The sequence below is a fragment of the Petaurus breviceps genome, unplaced genomic scaffold (assembly GCF_028583685.1).
Source record: "Petaurus breviceps papuanus isolate PSGF00001 unplaced genomic scaffold, PetGlider_PUasm1.0 191, whole genome shotgun sequence".
Taxonomy (NCBI): domain Eukaryota; kingdom Metazoa; phylum Chordata; class Mammalia; order Diprotodontia; family Petauridae; genus Petaurus; species Petaurus breviceps.
The window spans coordinates 1225278-1250478 of record NW_027185811.1 but is presented as its reverse complement, the minus strand read 5'-3'; the positions used below and the strand labels follow the sequence as shown (position 1 = coordinate 1250478).

The following is a 25201-nucleotide window of genomic DNA, read 5'->3' as shown; positions in this document are numbered from 1 at the left end:
GAAATTTGTTTTGCTTGACTGCATATTTGTTACAAGGATTTTGTTTTTCTTTTTCCAATGGAAGGGAGAGGTACAAGAGAAAGAAAATTGATTTTTGTTAAATGAAAGGATCAAGAAGAGAGGGCAATTTAGAACTGAACAGGAGGCAAGACAGGAAGGGAGGAGAGTACAGATATTGCAGGGGTAATGGCCTAAAAAAGAACTAAGAGGTTGAGGGGTTGGAAGTCATGATGTGGACAAAAAACATGGTTTGATATTGCAAGGAAAGGTATGACAATAAATTGTGACCAGACTTAGGAATTTCAGAATTCATGAACATAGAAATGGGGTAATTTGTATCTCATGACAAGATCAAAGGTATGATTTTCTTTGTGTGTGGCTGAGTTTCATAAGGATGGAGGAGTAGGTCATATGAAAAGGAATATATGTAAATTAATGTAATGAGAATGGGAATTTGAAGATCTTCCCTGCCCCTTAATAGCCCTCAGGGGGAGTTTTAAGACCTCCCCTGCTTTGAAAGTAAACTCTGCCCCCTAATAGGCTGAGTGTAATCACACAGAGCCTGTGATGGAGTGAATTTGCTGAAGGGTGGAGCAGAGCCCACAGGAATCTTCCCTGCTGTGAAGATAAACTCTATCCCCTAATATGCTAAATATAGTCACAAGAAGCCTGTGGTGGGAGGAGTTTGCTGGAGGGAAGCAGGGCCCACAGGAAGCTGGTAGTCAGAGCTAGCCAGATGGTAGAGGAGAGAGGACGCTCAGGCAAGAAGATAGAGAGGTTTATGAGTAAATATTGATCTTGTATTGTTTTGTGGGAAGGATGCTGTGGCTGTCAGTGTTATTATGGCTTCTGAAAATCTTTGGTACTATGATGGAATTGGCTTACTGATTTGGGGTTTTCTGGTGTCTAAATAAATGCTTCAGTTCTATCCTCTATCTGGAGAGTTTGGTATATTTTGCAATCAAACATCATACAATACTTATAGCCATGGTCTTTATCATGATTGTGAGCACTGTAAATATTGCACTGGCACTACTATTAAGGAACCAGAATGTTTTAGTAAGTAACAGTATTTATGTTGAAGTACCCTACTATGAGGGTAGAAGTTGATATACTATTGAGTGGGAATAAAATATTCTATCTTTTCTCCAGCCTCACCAGTCAAACACCAGCTCTCTCCACCACCATTTTTTAATGATATAACTTTTTGTATTTAGTTTGGTTGTCTTTTGGAATTTTTGTGATATATAGTATAAGTTGCTGGTCTAATTCTATTTTCTCTTCAACTTCTATCCAGTTCTCCTAGCAGCTCTTATTTAATAGAGGACTTTCTTAATACTCTGTATTCTGAGCTTATCAAAGAGCATGATTATATTCTAGGGCAGTGGTGTCAAACTCAAGTAGAAATGGGGACCATATATAAAGATCCCTGTGGCCCACATATCAACTTAGTTTTAAGATGTAATATTATCTATTTTTATTATATGTTTATTTAGTTTGTTAACTATTTCCTAATTGCATTTTAATCTGGTTTGTGCTGTAGTAGGGAATATTGTGGGCTGCATTGGTTCTAAGGAACCATATTCAAATGGCCTCAGAGTCATCGCTGAACTACCCTGATCATGAGGCTGTGAGAAGCCTGGTATAGGTAAGAATAGAGGAAGAAAAAATATAGAAAGACACTTTTATTTATTAACTCAATGTTGGGCTGCTTTTGTTTTGTCTTGTGTTTTGCTTTCAATTTTGTTAAATTCTTCTTTGATTTTCAGATTTCTATTTTTGTATTTTTATGTAAAAAGGACAACAAGCAACATAACAGGCCCCTGAAGAAATGCAGTTTATGTGGTGGAGGTGATATCAAAGTCAAGTTGAGGTGAATTTGGGATTTTAAATGGTGATGATATACAGGGGTAGCACCAGGAACATCCGGGACACAGTATAGTTCATACTCCATCCAGTGTATTCACTAATGTGAGTCAGGGACATCTGTAGTAAGCTAACTAAGAGATCATTACTCTTTCATGCAACTGATCCCACTGCTTGAGTCAAATACCCAAACTTCTGTTGTACTACTCAGTATAACCCAGTGGTATAATACTCCCTACCCAGTGTAACCCAGCCCACCAACCTCCAAGCCCTTCTTAGTTATCATTTATTTACCCAATATACCAAATAGTTACCCAATTATAATTGGGTCCTATCCTTGCAGCAATATAATGGAGCCTTATTGGTCCCAGATGACATTCAGAGCAGGGTTACAAGAGGGCTCCCTATGCTGCTGCCCTTACTGCTGTCAATGCCAGTGCCTGCGTGATATTGCTTGTCTGTGTCGCTCATTGCTACTCCCCACTTCACTGGGGCCCACTCCAATGTCCACTCCACTAGAACCCAATGGCTTCCCACTCTTCTGGGGCCTGTGTCATTCTTTGTGCCTGCTTCCAGGGCCCTTTCTTTCCTCCCCAGCCAAACACTAGCTCTCTCCACCACCTGAACAACTCCCTAAAAGTCCACTATTTTTTCTGGAATTCTTGGCCAATACTTGGGATCCTCTTCCTGGGGGTAATTCTCCTTTCTATTAAGGGTATATTTGTAAAACTCCTGCTAAGGTCAGCTCCAAATGAAAGACCTAGGAGCTCCTGATCTTTTGGGTTTACAAGGCTATCACCACAGCTAGGAATGTCTATCTCGGTATCATTGTTCACTCAACTGTTTAAGACACAAAGCAGAAGAAGCAGATAATTTTGGGTCTCTCTATGCCAATACATGTGCCCCAGAAGTCATCAGCTCTACTGTGCTTCTGAGGGGAAGGAGTGGCCTTCCATGATCCATCACTGTAAGTCCCAGAGAGGGAGAATTCCAAGACACATGTTCAAGAACAGCATAGGAAATTGTCTCTCCTTTTAAACAGAGTTGGAGCTTGGGGAGACTGGGGAAGGGACTACCTGGGGCTCATTGCATTCTCTCAAAGTACTAAGCTTTACATGTCAACCAACAGTGAATTCTTTTTTTCATTTCTGATTTTGGCAATCTGATTTTGCCCTCTCTTTAAAAAAATGGATTAGTGAACAGATTACCTATTTTATGGTTTTTTTTAACCCTTTTTTATTTACTAATTCAATGTATTTTTTTGCTTTCAGTTTTGTTAATCTTTTCTTTGATTTTAAGAATTTCTATTTTTGTATTTAATTGGTTTAAATTTTTTTCTTCCTTTTCTATTTTGGTTTCATGTTCAATTAATTGATCTCTTCTTTATCTCTTTTGTTGATAAAAGTATTTAGTCATATACATTTTCCTCCAAGGACTGCTTTGACTGTATCCCAAAAGTTTTGGCATGTTGTCTTATTGTTGTCATTTTCTTTAATGAAATTATCTAATGTTCCTGTTACTTTTTCTTTGACCCCCCCCCCCAATTCTTTGATTAAATTATTTAGTTTCCATTAAGTTTGAATTCTTTTTTAAAAAAGGCCTTTTATTATGATTTTTATTATGTTGTGCCACTAAAATATGCATTTAGTGTTTCTGCTTTTCTTTAGTTGTTCAAGGTCTTTATGCAAAAGCACATGGTCAACCTTTTTAAAGGTGCCAGACACAACTGAAAAATACACATGCTCCTTTCTATTCCTATTCATTAATCTCCAGAAATCTGTCATGTCAAACTTTTCTGAAGTTCTATTCAGGTCCTTAGTGTCTTTCTTGCTTATCTTTTTGTTTGATTTGTCTAGGTCTGAAAGGGATCAGTAACCATTATGGTTTTGTTCTGGAAGACATAAAATAAATCATCTAGCAGTCTTTCCCCCAGTGCCTCTATAACCCTGTGGGGGTTTATGTTTTCAGAGGCTTTCATGGAGCTTTTTGGCAGCACCTAGGGGAGTGGCCAGACCAAATAGACATTATGTTTCTGTAACTTCAAGATTCCCAAATTGGACACTCACTTTTATACTTTTATAAAAAATGGTTACAGGAAAAAAAAAGTGGGTAGCTAGGTGGCACAGTGAATAGAGCACTGGCCCTGGAGTCAGGAGGACCTGAGTTCAAATCTGTCCACAGACACTCAACACAAAACTAGCCATGTGACCTTGGGCAAGTCACTTAATCCCAATTGCCTTATCTTCCTGTCTCCAAAAAGCAAATAAATGAATGAATGAATAAATGAAAAAGGTTACTTTCCTGATTCTAGCCTCTAATTGCTACAGATGATACAAAATCATACCATTCCCCTTCATCCAGAGTTGCCTGTTACAAGTTGGATGATGTAACATGGTTCTTCTAACAAGACAGGAGGCCAGTTATTGTTAAATAAAATGGTACATTCAAGATGGTGCTCAATCAGGTCCTTTGGATGTTAGTGCCTGTAGCAGCAAGCACCCCAGTATCCCCAGGGTGTCTGCCAGCACAGGTTCTTGGATCTGCTTTGATAAAGGAAAGAAACTCAAAATGGCTTAACAAGCTTACTTTAATCAGTCAAATATGTATCGTTTACCTAGTTCAGGGGAAAAATGTCAGCACCCTGAACTTCAGAATATACAGACAGAATTATCAAGACAGAGAAACAGATCAAGTAGACAGGTTTCCAAAACTGTCCAACCATTACATCCATACCAAATCAACATCTGGGTTTTTCAAAGCTGGGAGACTCTCAACAACAGCTTCTCAGAGTTTCATCTTGATCAAATCACAGAACACTTCTCAAAGTGAGCCCCAAAACAAAGCTACACATCAGGGCTTATATAGACTTCTCCTGGCTCAGAGAATGTAACAACCTTATTGACCCACTGGCCAATCAAAAAGTATCTACTGAAAAACAAGCCTCCCACCCCAGGCTCCAGGTGCACTTTAGCCTAGGGGCAGGGAAGATCTTAAAAATTTACATTCCCATTACAGTGCCCTTAACAAAGGGCTATAATTCTGCCAGAGACTAAGTCCTTTTGTTAAAGTGCCAATATCCCTGTATTCTCCACTAGCCCAAAGAGCTCCTGTTTATGAGGACCTGACTCCTGAGAAATGTTGTTTTGCCTGCTTCAGTAACAATTCTGTTCATTGCTAGGGGGGCACATATAACTGGACTTCCAAAGTCATTAATCTGGCAAGAGGGTATACTCTGAGAGAAGAGAGTCCTGCCAAGTCTTCCCAGTAGACTGAGCGCAAACTGTGACTGACTCTTAAGGGACAGGACAGAGATCTTCATTTACACTGATTCTTGGGTGTTGGGCATGGTTCTAGCCAAGTATTTTGGGGATAGGAGTGCAGTTGGAGAGGACAGAAATTGATATTCAAAGCTCTCCCATTTTGATCAGAACCAATGTTAGAATTTGGCTGATGGATCACCTAAACACAGTTATTCACGAAACATGCCAGTGTATCTCAGAGACATCATATACCCTCTAATGAAGTAAACAACTAGATTGACACCCTTATCTATATATCATTATACAATGATAAGGAGAGATTGCTTTTAGACATGCTGCCTGTCTGGCCCTTCTTTATTCTATCCTCTATAGGAAGTTGAGCAGGTCTCCATGAACGGGTTGTGCCCTGGGGAAATGACTCAGGTCATTTCTTCAGGTAAGCTTCTGCTGATTATCCCCAATTTATCCTGTCCATATCTTGTTTGCACATAGCTGCTTCATTGTTGTGTCCTCCATTAGACTGAAAGCTTCTTCAAAGTCTGGACTGTTTTTTCTTTGTTTTTTGCCTTTCTTTGCATCTCTAGTACTTATCACAGTGACTATTGCATAGAAAATATTTAATAAATGCTGTTGACTTGGCTTTTTATATTGAAATAAATATTAAAATTATTGAATATTGATAAAAAAAAAATTTAAGAGGATGCAGAAGGTGGCCTCAGAAACCAAAATGTCACCTTGCAGTTGAGGCTTTTTTTTTCTGACTACATATTCATGATCTTGTTGATAGAAAAAAAAATGTAAATAGTTCCAGGGAATGTTTCTTTCATTTAAAGATACCTTTTTATTCGGCAAGTTATAAAAAATGTTGACATCTCCCTCTTCTTTTGTGGAAGCATGGACATTTCAGTGCGTAATTTACTCTTTGGGGAGAAAATTCTCCATTTCAGCCTCTTGGTCTCTCTACTCCAAAGCTGCAGTAAAATGTTTTGCTCATAAGTATAATTAACTGTGCTATTGGATTATGCTTTAACAATTTGATGTCAGAAGTAGGATAATGAAAAATGGCCAAGGACTCCAAAGAAGTAGGATAATGGTGAGTCCAATTCTCGTTGATTACCCCAGTCTTGATTCTTGACTGCAGTTCATTTCTCTGTGTATGTAGTGTATGCCTTGGAGTTATGCACTCAGTCCTTATTCCCATGGGCAGGTTGGATCCCCATAGTTCTGCTCCCACTAGTCTCCTAATCACTACGATGGCTCTTAGGGATTGGAGGGTGGATATAAAATGCCATAGTTTAGAAGCCCCCTCTAGCATGCTTCCCCTATGATTTTGTCCAGTGATATCAATTAGCCAGACTTAATTAGTTTTTAGAAACTAGTATTTATTACCAGTACCTTGGTACAAAATAACTTCCCCGAAAGTCTGTGACACATTCCTCACCAATATCTACAAATTCCAGGGGAAAGTGGGCTCAAACTCAAAATACATATGTGGAAAAGGGGTGATTAACAGCTCATAGAAGTCTTTGTGCTGGGGTCTTCAAGTTGTTCCCTTTAAGTATGGTGGAGCTTTTCTGTTGAGCTCTTTGCAGAGCCTTGAATCTGCTCTCCTCACTTCTCCAGTCTGTCCTTGGTTCCTAATGAAGATACTGCTGCCAGCTGCTGCTCTCCCTGGGACACTGCTAGAATGCCAATGAAAAAGTTCAAATCCTTCAGTTCTCTAGTTTTCACAAGATCTTCCCTCCGACAGAAGGGAGAGGGAAGCACAAAACCAGGACTGAGGCATTCTCTCACCCTCATTCCTTTCTGACTCTCTTCTCCCAATGGTTCCTTTTGGAAAGCTTGGTTGGTAGGCTTCCACTTGGCTTGCCACTCTCTCCAAAAGACAGCATTTTACCTGCTGGGTCTGATTTATTGCTAGGCGATATCCCACAGATTGCTCCCCATTAGGTTCAGATGCCAAAAAGCTCTCTGGCAGCTTACCCTTCTGATCATTTGAAACTCACAAGGTTGCAGCTATCTTAATACTCCTTTACCACTTAGAGCAGGGGAAAAAATGCAAAGAAACAAAGGACGATATATTGGCGAAACAGAGAAAATAGACAACTAGCAAGCAGGAGGAGGCTGCCATCACAGCTACCACCTCTCCACACCTGAAGCCTTAGAGCAATCCTTGCTTGGGTTTCTGCAAGGAAATAGGGCTCTGATGACTTCCTTGCAAAAACATGAGAGAATGCTCAAGGTTCCTCCTCCACCCAGAGGCCCAAAGCAGTTCATCCTCCTCACAGGGAGTAATAGTCTCTTGTATACCATGTGGTAAGTGAATGGGAAATAGTCATAGATTCCCTGTGCATTTTCTGAAATCCATGATGGAGATTTCATCAGACAGCATCTACCAAATATGTGCATAAGGACTGGGTTTTCATTGGACATTCCACCTGTTTGAACCTATTAGGCCAGACTCTGTCCTTACCATTTTGGTAGGGCTCTTTATCATTAAAACCTATGGCAAACTACTGAATTTGTTAGAGACAATCCTGGAGTGCTACCTTTTGTTCCCTCTCTTTTTGGGTAAAGAATTTCTTAACTGTCTTTTTGGTAAGAGATCCTGGAACATGAATCTATGTAATAATTATGAACCCAATTTCATACAATTTTTGAAAAAGTGGAATTTTTTAAAAATTTAAGATAGTAACTAACTGCAGTTTTCCTAAGGAAGATCATGAAATTTGTAAATACTGTTGTGCACATTTGAAGGATTTTCATCCTTAACAGATGGCATGGTTTCTATGGGAGGCAGAATCAGAAAATCAAAGGCAATGAAGCATTATTGCTAGCCTCCACAATAATGAGGAAAAATTGAAATCAAAATTGAAACCAAAACAAAAATTTCGCCTTCTTCCTATAGTCCCACCTCTTCCATTTTCTTCTACAGCTTTAGCTACTCCTAGTACAGACCCTTTGGAATTCTTATCTCCAGAAACCCTGGCTCTGCCAGCAGCTGCCCACCCAGACTCTTAGAGTGAATTCTTTGCTACAACCTAAATCTGAAAGAGTCAAAGTAAGATGCAGAAGTACAGAATTTGGAAGTGGTCAAAAGTGACTATGACTGGAGAAGAAACAGGAAGAGGGGAGGATGGAGGCAAGATGCTGGAGTAAAAGCAGGAACTTGCTTGAGCTCCCACACCAACCACCTCTAATACCTGTAAAATATGACTCTAAACAAATTTTAGAGCTACACAACCCACAAAGTGACTGAGAAAAACAAATCTCCCCCTGAAGGCAGCCTGGCAGGATGACAGGAAGGGTCTATCACAACGAGCTGGAAGCCAAGTACAATCCCACGTGAGCCACTTGGGCCCAGATGCAGGCCAGCCACAACCATCAGCCCACACCAGCCAGAGCAGACTTGGAGAGTGAATCACCAGCAGCTGTGGCAGTTTCCAGACTTCTCAACCCATAAACACCATAGAGAAAGTAAAAGGTCAGTAGGGTACTCTGTTGTAACCAGGTGATGAAAGAATGTGGTCTGGCCCCTGCTCCCCAGGGTGAAAGGTGCGAGACAGCATGGCAGCTGCAACGGCTGCCACGGCTGCCTCTGGAGCTCCTGGCCTGCAGATTGTAGAAGGACCAAGTGACCATTCAGAGGGTAATTGCTCTTGCTTTGACCTGCTTGGATCTGGGTCACAGTCTTGGGTTATGGTCCTGGGGTGAGGAATGCCAGTGTCCAGAGCTTGTGGTGGCTGTAGAGAGGGCACCCTCCTCATAGCTCTGACAACATTTGTGAAAACCCCAGCAATTTGGGACACAGCTCTCTCCACTCTGGAAGCAGAGTTTTACTGTGGCAAAGGGCTCAAAAGTCAAGTAATTGACTGGCAAGATGAGCAAGCAGAGGAAGCACAATCAGACCATAGAATCCTTTTTTGGGGACAAAGAGGACGAAAACATAGAACCAGAAGAAGACCACAAAGTTAAAACTCCTGCATCAAAAGCTTCCAAGAAAAATATGAACTGGTTATAGGCCATGGAGGAACTCAAGAAGGATTTTAAAAATCAAGTAAGAGAAGTGGAGGAAAAATTGGGAAGAGAAATGAGAACGATGCAAGAAAATCATGAAAAGCGATCCAACAGCCTGCTAAAGGAGACCCAAAAAAATACTGAAGAAAATAACACCTTAAAAAATAGACTAACTCAAATGGCAAAAGAGGTTCAAAAACCAATGAGGAGAAGAATGCCTTAAAAAGCTGAATTGGGCAGATGGAAAAGGAATTTCAAAAAAATCACTGAAGAGAATAATTCCTTCAAAATAAGATTGAAGCAAATGGAAGCTAATGACTTTATGAGAAATCAAGATAGGGGATGGAGCCAAGATGGCGGAATGGAAGCAGTAACTTTTCTAAGCTCCTCCATGAATCCCATCACTAAACTTTAAAAACTGAATATGACCGGATTTTGGAGTGTCAGAATCCACTGGGAGACAGAGCATGGCAGATTTCAGCCCAGGAAAGTGCCCACATGAGTTTGGGCAGGGGGATTGCAGTGCACGTGGGGGCTACAGCAGCTCGGACTAGAGAGCAGACTACAGCAGAGAGAGAAGGAGCCCCAGCCAGTGGACTCATCCACCCCAAGGGGCAATTTGCAGCTGTCTCACCATCATCTCACCACAGGACGGGAGGATCCACTGGGGCCAGGTAAGAGAGGGCTTGGGGCTCCCAGCAGAGACAGCAGCTTCTCCTAGGGCTATCAGCCCCCAGCTTAGAAGTTTAGAAATCGCCTGCCTGACTTTCCAGAGGCTAGGATGACAAAGTAAACTCTGGCTGTTCCAATTTCCCCTCCCTGACCTAGAAAACCCAGAGATAAGTGTCCCACCCAGAGTGAAATCCTGAGATAGCATTGGGCTTGGAAGTCATTGAGAAGGGGTGTAACTGAGGCAGCAAGGAGTCTGAAGAGAAGAGGGGGAGGGGATCCAACAAGCCCTACATCACCTGACCAGAAAAAGCCTACCTGAGCAGTAGCCCAGGGGCATAGAGGCAGAAATATGAAGTGGCCAGACCACCCTTCCCCCACAGAGTACTCTGTGAGCATCAGCATAACTCAAGAGAAGCACTGAGAATCCTGGCCTTGGCCTCAATCTAGACACCCAGAGGCTATAGCACACAAAGCCTAAAACCAGGCACCTAACTCCCAGCCTGAGAAATTAAGAAATAAGAAGTTACAATGGGAAGGAAGGAAGCTGAGAAGGAGAAGGGGAAGGCAAGAAAATCAATTAGAGTTTCTTATAGCAAGCAAGAACAACCAAATAAAGGGAACAACATGGACTCTATACTCACACCTGAGACCACAGAAGGAAATATGAACTGGTCTCAAGCCCAAAAAGCATTCTTGGAGGAGCTCAAGAAAGATTTTAAAGGCCAAATTAGGGAGGCAGAAGACAAATTTAAATCTACAGTGACTACATTGGAAAAAACTCTCACTGAAGAAAACAAATCTTTAAAAAGTAAAATTAGTGAAGTAATTCGAGAAAATACCTCCCTAAAAAAGGACCTTCAAAAACTAACTGAAGAGAATAATTCACTAAAAATTAGAATCAGTCAAAATGAAGCTCAGGTCTCTCTGATGCACTAAGAGTCAATCAAACAAAACATGAAGATTGAAAAATTGGAAGAAAATGTAAAATATCTCACTGGAAAAACAACTGACCTAGAGAACAGATCCAGGACAAACAAACCCAGGACCTACATGATCACAACTACAAAACACTTTTCACACAAATAAAGTCAGATCTAACTAATTGGAAAAATATCAATTGCTCATGGCTGGGTCGAGCTAATATAATAAAAATGACAATTTTACCTAAATTAAATTATATATTTAGTGCCATACCAATCAATTTACCAAAAAACTACTTTATAGAGCTAAAAAAATAGTAACAAAATTCATTTGGAAGAACAAACGGTCCAGAATATCAAAGGAATTAATGAAAAGAAATGCTAGGGAAGGTGGACTAGCTATACCAGATTTTAATCTGTATTATAAAGCAGCAGTCATCAAATGATGATGATGATCAAATGAGGAACAGAGTAGTGGATCAGTGGAATAGATTAGGCACACGAGATTCAGAAGTCAACGACTATAGTAATCTGTTGTTTGATAAACCCAAAGACCCCTGTTTTTGGGATAAGAACTCACTATTTGACAAAACTTCTGGGAAAACTGGAATATAGTATGGCAGAAACTGGGCATAGACCATTATCTAACACCATATACCAAAATCAAGTCTAAATGGGTGCATAATCTAGGTATAAAGGTTGATACTGTAAGCAATCTCGGAAAGCAAGGAATAGTTTACCTGTCAGAGTTGTGGAGGGGGAAAGACTTTATGACCAAACAAGAATTAGAGAGCATTATAAAATGCAAAATGGATAATTTTGATAACATTAAATTGAAAAGCTTCTGTACAAAAAAAGCCAATGTAACCAAGATTAAGAGGGAGGTGGGAAATTGTGAAAGAATTTTTACAACCTATGTCTCTGATAAAGGATTCATTTCTAAAATATACAGAGAATTGAGCCAAATCTATAAGAATACAAGTCATTCCCCAATTGATAAATGGTCAAAGGATATGAACAGGCAGTTTTCAGAGAAAGAAATTAAAGCTATCTATAAGCATATGAAGAAATGCTCTAAATCACTATTGATTAGAGAAATGAAAATCAAAACAACTCTGAGGTACCACATCTCACCAGTCAGATTGGCTAAGATGACAAAACAGGAAAATGACAAATACTGGAGAGGATGTGGGCAAACTGGAACACTAATGCATTGCTGGTGGAGTTGGGAACTAATCCAACCATTCTGGAAAGCAATCTGGAATTATGCCCAAAGGGCTATAAATAATTTCATACCCTTTGACCCAGCAATACCACTTCTAGGGTTATATCACAAAGAGATCATAGAAGTGGGAGGAAGACCCATATGTACAAAAATATTTATAGCAGCTCTTTTTGTGGTGGCAAAGAATTGGAAATTAAGGGGGTGCCCATCAATTGGGGAATGGCTGAACAAGTTGTGGTATATGCATGTTATGGAATACTATTGTGCTATAAGAAACAAGGAGCAGATGGACTTCATATTTACCTGGAGAAGCTTATACGAACTGATGCTGAGTGAGAAGAGTAGAACCAGGAGAAATTTGTACACAATTTCAGACACAATGTATATGTGATGACCAACTTTGATAGACTGGACTCTTCTCAGCAATACAGTGATATAAGTCAATCCCAAAAGACTCATGATGGAAAGCAATGTCTATATCCAGAGAAAGAACTAGAAAGAACTGAGTTTGAATCCAGATTGAAGCATACTACCTGATCTTTTACTTTTTCTTGTTTGGTTTTATTTCCTCTTTACCATTTTTCATTCCATCTGATACAATCCGTCTTTATAACCTGACTAATGTCTAATGTGAAAGTATTTGCAGATCCTATACTTGATTGTATGCTACTGTGGGGAGGGGAGGGGGGAGGAGGACAGGGAGGAGGACAGAATTTGAAACTCAAGGAATTGTGGAATTGGATCTTGTAAACTAAAAGTAAACAAACAAATTAATTTAAAAAAAAAGAGAAATCAAGATACTATAAAACAGATCCAAACAAATAAAAAAAATAGAAGGCAATTGTGAAATATCTAATTGGAAAGACCACTGACCTGGAAAATAGATCCAGGAGAGATAATTTAAAAATTATTGGACTACCTGAAAGCCATGATCAAAAAAAGAGCCTAGAAATCATCCTTCAAGAAATTATCAAGGAAAATTGTCCTGATATTATAGAATCAGAGGACAAAATAGAAATTGAAAGAATTAATCGATCACCTCTTGAAAAAGATCCCAAAAAGAAAACTCCTAGGAATATCATAGCCAAATTCCAGAGTTTCCAGGTCAAGGAGAAAATATTACAAACTTTTAGGAAGAAACAATTTGAGTATTGTGGAAACACAATCAGGATAACACAAGATCTAGCAGCTTCAACATTAAGGGATCGAAGGGTTTGGAATATGATATTCTGGAGATCAAAGGAGCTAGGATTAAAACCAACTATCATCTACCCAGCAAAACTGAATATTATGTTTCAGGGGAAAATATAGTCATTCAGTGGAACAGAAGACTTTCAAGCATTCTTGATGAAAAAACCAGAGTTGAACAGAAAATTTGACATTCAGATGCAAGAAGCAAGAGAAGCATGAGAAGGTAAACAGGAAAAAGAAATCATAAGGAACTTGTTAAAGTTGAACTATTTATATTCCTATATGAAAAAACAATCATTGTCATTCATGAGCATGAGGATAGTTGAAGGGAGTTTGTGTGTGTGTGTGTATATGTATAGGAGGGTGTATGTATGCATAAATACATATGTGTATACATGTATACATAGAGAGCACAGAATCAGTTGAATATGAAGGGATGATATCTAAAAAATAAAATTAAGAGGTGAGAGAGGAATATGAGAGAAGGAGAAAGGGAGAGATAGATTAGGGTAAATTACCTCATATAAAACAGGCAAGAGAAAACTGTTACAATGGAGGGGAAGAGCAGGAAGGTGAAAGGGAATGGATCAACCTTACAATCACTGAATTTGGTTTAAGGAGGGAATAACATACACACTCAGTTGGGTATCTTACCCTACAGTAAAATAGGAGGGAAGGGGATAAGAGGAGGGGATGATAGAAGGGAGGGCAGACTGGGGAAGGGGGTAGTTAGAAGCACACATTTTGAAAAGGGACAGGGTCAAAGGAGAAATCAGAATAAGTGGGAGGTGGGATAGAACGAAGGGAAATATAGTTAGTCTTTCACAATATAACTACTATGGAAAAGTTTTGTGTAACTACATATATACAACCTATATTGAATTGCTTGTCTTCCCAATGGGGGTGGTGAGGAGGGAAGAAGAGAAAGAATCTGGAAATCAAAGTTTTAAAAATAAATGTTAAAAAAATTGTTTGTTTTTTTACATGCAACTGGGAAATAAGATATACAGGCACTGGGGTATAGAAATTCATCTTGTCCTATTAGAAAGTTAGGGGGGTTGTGGGGGAGAATATAAGTCTCTCTTATATTCTCACATTGGGGGAAGTAGATTCAGTAGACTTGCTATCTTGCAGTGGGGGGTGGGGGAAAGACAGGGAGAAAATTTGTAACTCAAAATTTTGTGGAAATGAATGTTGAAAACTAAAAATAAATAAATAAAAGATTTTTTAAAGTGACTATGACTGCTGTGAAAACCCCTCAAATTTAATTCTGAGGAAACAAATTGAACCCCTAGGGGTTGAAATTGTAAGCTGCTTTCAGCACCTTATGCAACCAGGATCAGTCTCACAAATTCAGGTACCTCTCTAGCAATATCCCAGTCCCCAAGGAAATGGTAGTAGTCTAGTCCATGTGCCCAGCACAACTTATAATATGATCACCTAATATGAAACCTAATAAGTAACCTTATTACTTTGTGCAATAAGAAATGATGAACAGGCAGATTTCAGAAAAAACCTGGGAAGACTTGTCCAAACCGATGCAAAATAAAATGAGCAGAACCAAGAAAACATCGTACACAGTATCAGCAACATTGTGTGATGATAATAACTCAGCTCTTTTAAGCAACACAATGATCCAAGACAAAAACAAAGGACTCAGAAAGAAAAATGCTATCCATATCCAGATAAAGAACTGATTGGACAGGGCAGCTAGGTGGTGCAGTGAATACAGCAAGTGCCCCAGAGTCAGGAGGACCTGAGTTCAATTCTGATCTCAGACACTTAACACTTACTAGCCATGTGACCTTGGGCAAGTCACTTAACCCCAATTGCCCTGTCCTCCTCCCTCTAAAAAGCATAAAAAAAAAAAAAACCACACACATAAAAAAAAAAACTGATGGACTCTGAATGCAAATCAAAGCATATTTTTTATTTTATTCTTTCTCATAGTTTTTTTCCCCTTTTGATCTGTTTCTTCTTTGACAACTGTGATGAATAAGGAAGTATGTTTTATATGATAGCACAAATATAAACTACATCAAACTGCTTACTATTTTCAGAAGAGGAAAGTGGAGGGAGAGGAGAAAAATTTGGAACTCAAAATCTTGTAAAAATTTATGTTAAAAATTGTCTTTATAATTGGGGAAAAAAATAAAATACTATTTTAAAAATATTTTGCTATCTTGTGTGAAAGTCCAGGTAAGTTTAGAAATAAATTGGAGGAGGACTTCTTAATATGTGTGTGTGAAACCCCTTCTCAGAATAATGTTAATAAAAGCATAAAATAAAATATATAGAATTACAAAGGGGATAATCAGTTATATTGAAATACAGTAATCACAATTTTTTTAAAGCAAGTTTACAGACCTCAGGTTAAGAACCCCTGGGCTAGAGCAAAGTTTTGCAATGTATTAATCCACCTGGGTCACAAATCAGCCACTATTAGGCCTGCTGTTAGGGAATAATGTTCTACCCTTAGGATGACTGTGAATTGTTCAAAAAATACCTGCAGGATAGCTTCAGTATTCTCTATGTGGTCCTGTGAGCAAGCTCTCCCTACCTGATTGAAACCAAATTAATAGCCTCCAGACAAACATAGGGGATTATAGCCAAAGTAGAGATTTAAAAAATTTTTTAAATAAGCATTTTGTCAGCCCAGACCTAGAAAACTTATCACAACCAATCATGTTACAAAACTTTGTCACTCCCTTTACAAAAGATTATCTCCCAGGTGTTCAGATTATTGTTATAGATTGGGAAACACATCTATGACTGAAACCATTGCAGCAACAATACACTTTTTTAAAAGATTAATTTTATATTTTTGGTTAACAAAAATCTATTTTCTCCCTTTCTCTTCTAACCTATCCTTGCCCCTGCTTTAAAAAGAAAAAAGTAATAAATATATATATTTATATAATTAGGCAAAACAAATTACATTAGCCATGTCCCACAAATATGTCTCATTCTGCATATTGAGTGCAGCTCATCTGCCTATCAGTCCTCTGTAACCCTCTGTAACTATGCTTGGTCATTACACTGATCATAGATCTTCAGTCTTTCAATGTGTTTGTCTTTACAATATTGCTCTTGTTCAGGATACAAATGGTGCCCTAAGGGTTAAGAGTTGCTTTTCCAGTACCTTGTGAAGTTCCTAGTTTATTCTCTAACCTGAAGGCTTCCTAAGGTCTCTTTCCCTTATCTTGAAATACCATAAAACTTCCCCCTTATTCTGGACCATAAAATTCCTTGTCTCTCCGCATCCTGGGTTGTAAAATTTCCTCTTTCTCCCTTATGTTGTGTCTCCTCTCCTGTCATCCATCTTCCTCATTCTGTTTCTAATCTTCAACCTCCATAGAAGTCTCTAAAACTATATCAGCATTCTAAAACCTCTATATAAGCATAATTCCCCCAAATATCAGAGTCTCACTTAGCTTTCTTACTAGGAGACCCATGCTGCTTTTGTGCCAATAAAGCTCCCAATGGCTACAGAGCAGGTCTAAATGAATTCTTTCACACCTGAACCAGCTCTACCAACTCTAAACCTCATCATTCTTGCTAGTATCTTGATTCTGCTCACTTCACTCTGTACCAGCTTGCTTAATTCTTCCCAGGTTTCCCTAAAACAATAATCCCTTTCTCATCATTCCTCATGGCACAATAATATCCCATTACATTCATATATTATAATTTGTACAGTCATTCCTAAACTGATGGGCACTCTCAGTTTCCAGCTCTTTGCCGGCAGGGGGAACAAACAGCAAACAGTATGATGTTCAGGCAAGCAAACAGCAGAAACTCCTGCTCTGGCCAAACTTAGGGTCCTACAAATTCGTCAATTAATCTATATAAAAACTTATTAAAGTCCTACTATGTGCTAGTCACTGTCTTATGTGCTGGGGATACAAAAACAGTCAAAAGGAGAGAACTTTTGGGAGCCAAGATGGCAGAGTAAGCAGTAATTTGCTGTCACTCTCCCTCACTGACCTTGAAAAACCCAGAAAATGCCACTCCAGGAAAAATCCTGGAACAGTAGAGCCAGGAGAAAGATGAGGTGTGGCATTTTTTAAGCTCATGAGGCTAGGCAGATAATAGGAAAGGTCCCTCTGGCTGTGGCTGAAGGGGACTAGTGCTGGACAGGAGGCATCCCAACAAGCCAAGGTCAAGCCCCATCTCAGCAAACCAGCAGGAGATCCTGAGACCCAGGGTGATGGAGCGGGAAAGCACCAACACTAGGATCCCCCCACATGCCTTCACACAGACAGGGGAACCGGCAGACACCAGCATGGAGAACCACCACGTTGGTGTCCACTAGGGGCTGAGCCTACCCATGCTCTATCGTAGCCCCCGGGAGGAGTCAACTTCCAATGGCCCAAACACCCCCACCCCCACACCTCACCCCACGAGCTTCAGTGTAAACCAGTGGAAATGTAGTAAACCCCACATAGCATCGGCACACATCAGTTAGCACCGCCAGCTCTAGCTCAGCACCAGAACCTGAGACCCCCACACACAAAGCTAATAACCAGGCCCCTAGCCTCCAGCACAAGAAGTATGGCTCAATGACCCCTGTGCCCTAGAAGCAGAGATCAATTTTAAAAGCCAGGGAAAAGGCAAGCACAATGAGTAAGAAGGAACATAGAAAAGCAAAGACCATAGGTTCTTATTACGGAGTCAGCAAAGATCAAAACACAAATTCAGAAGAAGCATTGTCACTGTACCCACATCTGAAACCTCAAAGGGGAATACAAACTGTTCTCAAGACCAAAAAGCCTTCTTGGAAGAGCTCAAGAAGGATTTTAAAAGTCAAATTAGAGAGGTAGAAGAAAAATTGAGCAATTCATTTAAAAATATAATTGACAGGGGTAGCTAGGTGGCGCAGTGAATAGGGCACTGGCCCTGGAGTCTGAAGGACCTGAGTTTAAATCTGGCCTCAGACACTTAACACTTACTAGCCATGTGACCTTGGGCAAGTCACTTAACCCCAAATGACCTGCCTTCCCCCCTCTGAAAAGCAAAAACAAACAAACAAAAAACAATTGACAAAATGAGGGGGGAAAAGTACACTGAAGAAAACAACTCCTTAAAAAGTAGAATTGGTCAAAGGAAAAGGAGGTACAAAAGCTAACTGAAGAAAACAATTTGTTGAAAGTTAGAATTGGGTAAATGGAAGCTAATGTCTCAATGAGACATCAAGAATCAGTCAAACAAAATCAAAAGAATGAAAAAAAAAGAAGAAAAAGTAAAATACCTCATTGGAAAAACAACTGACCTGGAAAATAGATCCAGGAGAGATAATTTAAGAATTATTGGTCTACCTGAAAACTATGAAGAGCCTGAACAGCATTTTCCAAGAATTCACCCCCAGAAAACTGCCCTGAGGTCCTAGAGCCAGAGGGTAAAATAACCATCAAAAGAATCCACCAATTACCTCCTGAAAGAGATCCCAAATAGAAAACACAAAGGAATATTATAACCAAATTCCAGAATTATCAGGACAAGGAGAAAATACTGCAAGCAGTCAGAAATAAACTATTCAAATATCATGGAACTACAATCAGGATCATGCCAGACCTTGAATCTTCTACATTAAAAGATCAGAGGGCTTGGAACATGATATTCCGTAAAGCAAAGGAGTTTGGATTACACCTAAGGATCAACTACTCAGCAAAATCAGCATAATCAGCACTGACCCTGGAGTCAGGAGAACCTCAGTTCAAATCCAGCCTCAGACACTTGACACTTACTAACTGTGTGACCTTGGGCAAGTCACTTAACCAAATTGCCTTGCCTTCCCCCCTCCAAAAAAAAATTGAGCATATTCTTCCAGGCAAGGAGATGGATATTCAGTGGAATAGGAGATGTGCAGATCTTGCTGATAAAAAACCAGAGCTCAACAGAAAATTTGATCTTTAAATACAAGACTCAAGAGAGTCATAAAAAAGTAAACAGGAAAGAAAAAAAAAACGTGTTATTCAATAAGGGTAAACTGTTTATATCTCTATATGGGAAGATGATACTTGTAAATCTTGAGAATTGTATCTTTATTATGACATTTAAAAGGGATATACATAGACAGAAGGTGTGGGTATAAATTAACTGATATGATGATTTAAAAAACCTAATTAACAGGTGAAAAGGTATTGTAATGGGAGAAGAGGAAAGGAGTAGGAAGGGTAAATTATGTCACATGGACAGGCTATTGTGCCAATTCAATATTTACAGCATTCATGATCACGATAAAGACCGTGACTATAAGTATCCCATGATGTTTGATTGAAAAATATACCAAACTCTCCAGATAGAGGATAGAACTGAAGCATTTATTTAGACACCAGAAAACCCAATCCCAAAACCAATAAGCCCATTCCATCATAGTACCAAAGATATTCAGAAGTCATAATAACCCTGAGAGCCACAGCATCTTTCAGCCTTCCCACAAACCAATACAAGATCAATATCTATTCATGAGCCAATCTGACTCCTTGCCTGAGATCCTCATCTCTCCCCCACTGTCTGGCTAGCTCTGACCACCAGCTTCCCGTGGGCTCTGCTTCCCTTCAGCAAACTCCTCCCACCACAGGCTCCATGTGATTACATTCAGCCTATCAGGGGGCAGAGTTTATCTTCACAGCAGGGCAGGTCTTCAAACTCCCCCCAGGTCTATTAAAAGGAAGGGAAGATTTTCAAATTCCCACTCCCATTACAGAGGCACAAAGATATATTGCAGTGGAGGGAAAGAAAGGAGGGACATGAGAGCATTGTTTGAACTTTACTCTCATCAGATTTGGCTCAAGGAGGGAACAATGTAATCAGGTATAGAAATCTAATTTGCCCTACAAGCAGTAGGAGGGGAAAGAGGAAAGAAAAGGGAAGGGGTGGTTAGAATGGAGGGAAGATGTAGTAAGGGAAAAGTGAAAAAAAAGGGAGAGGACTGAAAGAAGGGAGGGAAGATTGAGGGAGGCGGTGGTCAAAAGCAAAACTTTTTTGAGGAGGGAAAGGAAGGAGAAATAAAAGCATAAACAGGGGGAGAAATAGGATGGAGAGAAAGACACAGATAGTAATCATAACTGTGAATTTGAATGTGAATGGAATGTACTCTCCCATAAAACAGAAGCAGATAGCAGAATGGATTAAAAGCCATAATCCTACAATATATTGCTTACAAGAAACACATTTGAAACAGGGGTACACATTTGAAACACAGGGTAAAGTCTGGAGTAGAATATATTATGCTTCAGCTGAAAAAAAAAAAACCCAGGAGTAGCAAAAGCAAAAATAGATATAATTAAAAGAAGGAAACTATATCCTGCTAAAAGGCACCATAGACAATGAAGTAATATCATTACTAAACATACATGTACCAAGTGGTATAGCATCCAAATTTTGGGGGGAGAAGAAGTTAAGGGAGTTACAGGAAGAAATAGACAGAAAACTATACCTCATCCTCCCCCTTTCTGAACTAGATAAATCTAACCTCAAAATAAACAAAAAAGAAGTAAAGGAGGTGAATAGAATTTTAGAAAAGTTAGATATGGTAGATCTGTGGAGAAAATAGAATGGGGAAAGAAAGGGGAAAAAAAACCTTTTTCTCAGTAGTGCACGGCACCTACACAAAAATTGGTCATGTGCTAGGGCATAAAACCCTCAAAATCCAATACAGAAAGGCAGAAATATTATATGCATCCTTTTTAGATCATGATGCAATAAAAATTATATGTAATAAAGAACCATGGAAAGATAGACTAAAAATTAATTGGAAACTAAATAATCTAATCCCCCCCCTTTTTTTTAAGCAATTGGGGTTAAGTAACTTGCTCAAGGTTACATGGCCAGTTATTTCTGGGTGTGGTGCTGAGTGTCTGAGCCCGGGATTCGATCTCCAGGTCATCCCAACACTGGAGCTAGTGCTCTTACTCACTGAGCCACCTGGCCACCCCTTAAATAATCTAATCCTAAAGAATGAGTGGGTCAAACAATAAATCATAGAAACAATCAATAACTTCATCCATGAGAATGACAATAATGAGATAACATACCAAAACTTATGGGATACAGTGAAAGCAGTTCTTTTTTTTTTTAAAGCAATCAGGATCAAGTAACTTGCTCAAGGTTACATGGCCAGTTATTTTTCTGTGGGTGCCAAGTATCTGAGGCCGGAACCAATCCCAAGTCTCCTGATGCTGGGGCTGGCACTCTTACTCACTGCGCCACCTGGCCGCCCTGAAAGCATTAGGGGAAGTTTTATAACTCTGAATGCTTACATGAATAAAATAGAGAAAGAGGAGATCAATGAATTGAGCATGGAATTAAAAAGCTAGAAAAAGAACAAATTAAAAATCCCCAATTAAATACCAAATTAGAAATACTGAAAACCAAAGGAGAGATTAATAAAATTGAAATTAAGAAAACTATTGAGTTTTCAAGCATTCTTGATGAAAAGACCAGAGCTGAACAGAAAATTTGACTTTCAAATACAAGAATCAAGAGAAGAATGAAAAGGTAAACAGGAAAGAGAAATCATAAGGAACTTATTAAAGTTGAACTGTTTACATTCCTACATGGAAAGATGATATTTGTAACTCATGAAACTTTTGTCAGTATTAGGATAGTTGAAGGGAATATGTATGTATATGTGTGTATATGTATATATGTATATGTGTATGTGTGTGTATGTACAGAGGGCACAGGATGAGTTGCATATGAAGGGATGATATCTAAAAAATAAAATTAAGGGGTGAGAGAGGAATATATTGGGAGAAGGAGAAAGGGAGAGAAAGAATAGGGTAAATTATCTCACATAAAAGAGGCAAGAGAAAGCAGTTACAATGGAGGGGAAGAGCTGGGAGGTGAAAGGGAATGAGTCAACCTTACTTTCACTGGATTTGGCTTAAGGTGGGAATAACATACATACTCAATTGGGTATCTTACCCTACAGTAAAATAGGAGGGAAGGGGATAAGAGGAGGGGATGATAGAAGGGAGGGCAGACTGGGGAAGGGGGTAGTTAGAAGCAAACACTTTTGAAAAGGGACAAGGTCAAAGGAGAAAATAGAATAAATGGGGGCAGAATAGGATGAAGGGGAATATAGTTAGTCTTTCACAACATGACTACTATGGAAGTGTTTTACATAACTACACATGTACAACCTATTTTGAATTGCTTGTCTTCTCAATGGTGGTAAGGGGGTTTGGGGGGAAGGAAGAAAGGAAAGAATTTGGAATTCAAAGTTTTAAAAACAAATGTCAAAAAATTGTTTTTACATGTAATTGGGAAATAAGATTTATAGGCAATGGGGTACAGAAATCCATCTTGCCCTAGGGAGCAAGGGGAAAGGGGGAAGGGGGGAATAGAGGGGGATAGAAGAGAAGGTAGACTGGGGGGAGGGGTAGTCAGTATGTTTGCCATCTTGGAGTGGGGGTAGGAGGTAAATGGGGAGAAAATTTGAAACTCAAAATCTTGTGGAAATGAATGTTGAAAACTAAAAAATAAATTTTAAAAAAGAAAACGATTGAACTAATAAATAAAACTATTAGCTGGCTTTATATAAAAAAAACAATAACAAAGATTAACCTTTGGTTAATTTTATTTAAAAAAAAAGAAAGAAAACTAAATTACTAGTATTAAAAATGGAAAGAGTAAATTCACCACCAATGGAGAGGAAATTAAAATAATAATTAGGTACTATTTTGTCCAACTGTATGCCAATAAATTTGACAATCTTAGTAAAATGGATGAATATTTACAAAAATATAAACTGCCCAGATTAAGAGAAGAGGAAGTGTAATACTTAAATAACCCCATCTCAGAAAAAGAAATTGAACAAGCCATCAATGAACTCCCCAAGAAAAAATCTCTGGGGTCAGACGGATTTACAAGTGAATTCTATCAAACATTTAAAGAACAGTTAATTCCCATACTATATAGACTATTTGGGAAAATAGGTGAAGGAGTCCTACCAAATTCTTTTTATGCTACAAATATGGTACTGATACATAAACCAGGAAAAGTCAAAGCAGAAAAAGAAAATTATAGAACAATTTCCCTAATGAACATAGATGCAAAAATTTTAAATAAAATACTAGCAAAAAGATTGCAGCAACTTATCACAAGAATAATACACAATGATCTGGTAGGATTTACACCAGGAATGTAAGGCTGGATCAATATTAGGAAAACCATCAGCGTAACTGATCATATCAACAACAAAACTAACAGAAACCATATGATCATCTCAATAGATACAGAAAAAGCTTTTGACAAAACATAATGCCCATTCCTATTAAAAACACTAGAGAGTAGAGGAATAAATGGAGCCTTTCTTAAAATTATAGGTAGCATTGAACTAAAACCATCAGCAAACATTATATGTAATGGGGATAAGCTGGAGGCATTTCCATCGGGGTGAAACAAGGATGTCCATTATCATCACTATTGTTCAATATGGTAGTAGAAATGTTAGCTTTAGTAATAAGAGAAGAAAAAGAAATTGAAGGAATTAGAACAAGCAAAGAAGAAACTAAGCTATCACTCTTTGCAGATGATATGATGGTATACTTAGAGAATCCTACAGAATCGAGTAAAAAACTACTTGAAATAATAAACAACTTTAGCAAAATTGCAGGATATAAAATAAACCCACATAAATCATCAGCATTCCTATATATTACTAACAAAGCCCAACAGCAAGAGATAGAAAGAGAAATTCCATTTAAATTTACTGCAGACATAAAATATTTGGGAGTCTTCCTGCCAAAACAAACCCAGGAACTATATGAACACAATTACAAAACACTTTTCACACAAATAAAGTCAGATCTCAATAATTAGGAAAACATTAGTTGTTCATAGGTAGGCTGAGCTAATACAATAAAAATGATAATTCTACCTAAATTAATTTACTTATTCAGTGCCATACCAAACTACCAAAAAACCATTTTGTAAAACTAGAAAAAATAATAACAAAATTCATCTCAATGAACAAAAGCTCCAGAATATCAAGAGAATCAATGAAAAGAAATGTTGGGTAGGGATCAGGAACACAATGAAGCACAACATGTTTTTTTAAAAAGCACCTACTATGTGCAGACCTCTGTACTATTTGCTTAAAAGGTGCAAAGTTTAGATAAGACAGACCCCTACCTTCATGGAGCTTGAAGTTCTGGTGGGGGTGTGTATGGGGGTAGGGATAGGTTTAAAGGACAGGAAATTCTCCAGGATGTCAAGTTACAAGAACAATGGTGCTCTCCATTTCCCAGTGTCCATTTTGGGACTTTTTCTTGCTGCTGAAATCATAGATCCAGAACAGAAAATATGCTTTATGCTTTCACTTTTATGTCTCTTCTAAGCCTTCAGGTAGCCCTACAAGGTGGAGAGATCTTATTGTCATGCTGAATGCTGAGGTGGGGTGAGAAGTTGGGTCTTCCGGCTCCCAAAATACACCTTCTTTCTTGAATCCTCCCTCATCCTACCTTGTATTCCTTGGGTCTCCACCCCCACCCACAGCATTCTTATGAATCGCCACTCTTTATTCTCCTTCAGAATGTGCTCTGAGAGCTCAAGTCATTTTAATATCAGGCTGAGATGGTCATGAATAGGAAAATTCAGCTCTTCCTCTTTGACTCTCCTATCTCCCCTGGAGAGCTCGATCTCACTTCTCTAAAGAGAACAGGGAACATGAAGAGCTGGTTCACTGGGGGGTGGGGGGGGGTGCCTTAGGGAGGGGTTTGATAGTATGGAGTGGGGGTGGGAGAGTGTTGGTTGGGAAGGCATCTCTAAGTGGAAGCCAATGGAGCTGTTTCACAATTATCTGATTCCTTGATGGATACTTCAATATAGCTAGAACAGCAAGGTATAGAAGAAGGAGCCCTGGATCTTTCTTTTTTTGTTTTTGTTGCTTTTTTGGAGGAAGAAGATAGGGCAATTGGGGGTAAGTGATTTGCCCGAGGTCACATGGCTAGTTTTTTATGTTAAGTGTCTGAGGCTGAATTTGAACTCAGGTCCTCCTGACTCCAGGGCTGGTGGTCTATTCACTGTGCCACCTCGCCTCC

At 39.0% G+C, this 25201-nt stretch overlaps 1 long non-coding RNA gene across 3 annotated transcripts in view; it reads right to left on the bottom strand.

The window, feature by feature from the left end:
- Window positions 1–24573, bottom strand: part of LOC138164635 (uncharacterized) — a 61782-nt gene extending 37209 nt beyond the window's left edge. For 2 of the 3 annotated variants that reach the window (XR_011169141.1, XR_011169142.1), the window contains exon 1: window positions 24294–24573. This is a non-coding gene — a long non-coding RNA (uncharacterized lncRNA). The remainder of the gene's footprint in view (window positions 1–24293) is intronic. The other variant, XR_011169140.1, reaches the window with a different exon arrangement.
- Between the last annotated feature and the right edge of the window lie 628 nt (window positions 24574–25201).